We start from the raw sequence: 4068 nt of genomic DNA on the forward strand, positions 1-4068 counted from the left end.
TCTAAGTTCCGTTATTGAATATTATAGGTGTGTAAACTCAGCAAAATATTCTAAAAGAGTCCAGTAGCCCATAATAGCATTGGGTCTTCTGTTTAAAAAATATGGAATGCTTCACGAATTTGCGTGTCATCCTTGCGCAGGGGCCATGCTAATCTTCTCTGTATCGTTCCAATTTTAGTATATGTGCTGCCGAAGCGAGCACTCTACTTTTTTTTTTTTTTAAATATATTTAGTACAGGGCCTACAGAGTCTCACTACACAGATCGGACTTGTAGTGATCCTCTTGTTTTTAGCCTTCCCAGTGCTGGGTTTTCAGGTATGTTCTACCACATGGGCTGGCACCCGGTGCTTGCCTAAGCAGGTGCTTTAGTCTGCTGAGCTCTCTGGCCTGCCCTCTACAAAGTCTTTAAGCCACTAGCAACAGGGTATCCACTGTGTTGTCTTTTCAAAGATGACTCATCCTCTCCCCTAGACCAACACACTCAGCCAGGCATTGTCTAGATGGCTGACTCAGCAATGTAGCCAGGACTGGGCTTAAGGCTCGTACCTGTCAGTCTCTTCCTAGCTCGTCCCCTTTCCCCCTCCCTCATAGGCACTTGATGGCTTCAAGAGCTCCAAAATCGTGTCACTGCTCAAGCATTTCCAAAGCAGGAAGGAAGAGGTAGAACTTTCTTTGTAAACATTTTTTTTTTTTTTAAATCAAGAAGAAACTTTTCAAGGATTCTCCCAGTAGATTTTTTTTACATTTCTTGGGCCAGACCTGGGGAGCTTGCCGATTATGAACAAAGAGAAAGGCTGTTGCCACAACTCAGCTCCTGGTCCTGGACACTTCAGTTACCTGATAGCTAAGCACAAGTTCCATTTGTGAAGCCAGCTGTTAGGCAGTGCTGCTACTTCTGCTGTCTTACCTTTCTTTCTTGATTGATTCTGAGGGTCAAGCAGAAGAATGTTCTGGAAGATGTCAGGGCTGGGCTGAGGTATGCAATGTGGGTGGTTCTCCTGTGGATTTCGGGCTGTGAACAGCAGCATGGGCTACCTGGAGGTGCAGAGGGGTCCGTGCCTGCACTAGCCCCATCCTTGTTTGCCTGATACCCAGTTTTCACCCTGGAATCCAGAGGCTTCAGGTCCTGCAAAGGATGCCAGGGAAACTTTGAAACACCTCAGTCCTTAAAATAGGCAGCAACCCACAGGCATGAGTCATCACCATTGAGGGTAACCAACCTGCCCCAGTTTAACTATACTGTACTGGTTTTGGAATGGAAAGTCCTATGTGCCTGGAGCTCTCTTGATTGTGGGCAAACTAGCCTGGGTGATCAGCTCGCACTCAACATAAAACTCCTTTGTTGAGATCCAGGTGAGGCTGTGGGCGGGGAGAGTCACAGGACTCACAGGCGGGCAGGACCTTCGAGCAAGGGAGCTTGAGGTCCAGGCCTTCTCTGAGCAACCTCTGGGGACAACTGGGTGTCTGAATAGGCCATGCCTCCCAGGCAAGACCCTGTCCTGGAAGTCAGGAGGAACCTCTGATGACTAAGGAGCCCAACAAGACTACGTTTTGCAGCTTTGAAGGCAGGAGCTCCCCGCTCCAATTCTCCTCCTCCCAGTTGTGAACAATGCATTTGAGCAGCCTGACTGCTCACTTTCTCTGAAATTCTAAGACAAATAGAGGACAAAATAACAGATGGTTTCCTCTCTGTCAGTAGCCATAGTTTTCACAGGTTTCCCATGAGCTGTGACGCCCTGTTGGCCCTGCCTGAGCTCGCTCAGCAGTCAGAGGATGCTGGGACCTTGAGCACGCAGCTCTGTCTTCTGAAGCCAAGCAGCCAGAGGGTCCTCCCTGGGGCCCCAGGACCTGGATCTGTGCAGGCCGGGATGCTTCGGTGAGCGTCAGGATGGCTGAGACATAGAGATGACAAGCACAAAGTGCTGGCGTGGGGAGGCAGCTAACCCAGGCTGTCAGACATATCTTCTCTACTTAATTGATACCCAAGGCCAGAAGGGCCAGAGCTCTGGGGGAGAAGGATGGGTGGACAGAGTAGCGCAGTGTGGCTAGAAAGCAAAGGCTGGATCTGAAGTTGGCTTCATTCTGTACACAAAACTTTGCCTCCTGAACTGACCTAAACCATTTAGAAATCCGGGGAGTGCTAAGAACAGTAAGTCTGGGCATCTTTTCCAGACATTAGGTATCAGTTAGATGGCCCAGCTTCATGGCGTGAGGCTCATGTGGGAGACTTTACCAAGTCTTCCAGCTCCTCGAGTCAGAGGTATGACCGTGAGTGAGGCACATGCTGGTTTGCCTATTCTCCTCCTCCTGTCTACTGTAGATGTGAATGTGGCTCACAGTTGGGGACCACTGAGGAGCAGGGAGGGGCTCAGGAGGAGTTCGCTGAATGGCTTAGAAGCAGCTGCATCTTCAGTGCCTGCCTGTGGAAGTGGGAGCGGTATTTAACAGTGCAGCCATGGAGTTAGGGTTCTTTCACCAGAGAATAAATCTCTGAGGCAGCAGCCAGATGTCTGGATTACAGTTTCAACTGCAGCATCTTAGGTTTTTATATAAGAAGTGGCTCTTTACCTGGCCATCCTACCCCTGTTGCCTGGAGACTTCTGCTTCCTCATTTGAGATGAGTGGAGTTAGCTCTCCAGGCTTGTTCAAGACTTAATTAAGTTGAGGCATGGACAGTAGTAACAAAAGGAAAGATATTAAGTTATGGATGTGCAGTCTTCTACTTCTAATCTATTACAAGGACCAGCCCAGCTGCTAGACTTTTGGATGCAGAGCTAAAGAATGGGGTTGTGGTGAGTGGGGTAAGAGTCTTGCTTCAGAAATGACTAAGATATATTAGTGGGAAGGAAAACTAGCCACAACTAGAAGGAAACAGGGAGAAAGTGGAAAATAAGAAAGTAAAATATGGCATGCTCAGGTGTTTAAAAAAGAGGTCTTTTATTTTTTTATTTTTTATTTTTTTGCGAAACCGGGGATTGAACTCAGGCCCTTGTGCTTGCCAGGGAAGTGCTTATTCCACTGAGCCATCTCCCCAGCCCCAAAAGAGGTCTTTTTGGTGGGTGGTTAGAATGATCCCTGAGGGCTGGGGAGAGAGCTCAGCGACATAAGCGACTGCCTGCCAAGTGCAATGTTCTGAGTTCAACCCTGAGAACCACACTCCCCCCACAAATAATGCTGGAATGATCCTTGAGAGTGGGCTTGTATGGAGACAATATGGGAGGAGTGAGTTGAAGTAATGCATCGTGGGGGTTGGTTTTATTATGTGTTTAGTGCAGGGTCTCCAGGGTCTCACTACATAGATTGGACTAGTGGTGATTCTCCTGTTTTCAGCCTCCTAAGCGCTGGGATTACAGGTGTGCGCCACCACGCTAGTCTCAATAGCCATCTCAGCAAGCCCCAGAGGTGGGGCCGGCATGGCACACTGGGGATCAAAATCTGGTCCCTGTTTTTTTTTTTTAAGTGGGTGTTGAGAATTGATACAAGGGCTACAATGACAAAACCCCTAGAAGAAAAGATAGGAGTAAATCTTAGGATTTAAGATTTAAGATTTACAAGCAAAGACAATAGCAACAAAAAAGATTATTTGAACTTCAAGATTTAAAACTTGTATTAAGCAATGGTATCATTAAGACAATGAAGAGACAACCGCTGAGCAGAATAATATATTTATTTATTTGCTTACTTATTTTTTTGCAGGAACCGCGGATTGTACTCAGGCCCTGGGGCTTGCCAGGCACGCACTTATTCAACTGAGCCATCTCCCTGGCCTCCCAGAATAATATATTCACAAATCATATGTTTAATAACGGATTTGTACCCAAAATATATAAGCTAATAATTCATACAAATAATTCAACTAACAAGCTGGCAAAGGATCCAAAGAAACATTTCTTCCACGAAAACAGGCAAATTGTCTATAAGGACACAAAATGATGCTCAATGTCTTTATTTTTAGGGAAAAGCAAGTAAAAAACCACAATATGATACTATTTAACATCCACTGAGACCCAGTCCTAGCCCAGGTCCGGTGAGTGTGTGGAGAGCTTCCTGCTACCCTGCGCTGGCGG

At 46.8% G+C, this 4068-nt stretch overlaps 1 non-coding gene across 1 annotated transcript; it reads right to left on the minus strand.

The window, feature by feature from the left end:
• Nucleotides 1–95: 95 nt before the first annotated feature.
• On the minus strand, nucleotides 96–202 carry LOC111813780. The gene has a single exon (XR_002818953.1). It is a non-coding gene; the product is annotated as a U6 spliceosomal RNA (small nuclear RNA).
• Between the last annotated feature and the right edge of the window lie 3866 nt (nucleotides 203–4068).

Source organism: Octodon degus, unplaced genomic scaffold, assembly GCF_000260255.1.
Source record: "Octodon degus isolate 3935 unplaced genomic scaffold, OctDeg1.0 scaffold00222, whole genome shotgun sequence".
NCBI classification, from domain to species: domain Eukaryota; kingdom Metazoa; phylum Chordata; class Mammalia; order Rodentia; family Octodontidae; genus Octodon; species Octodon degus.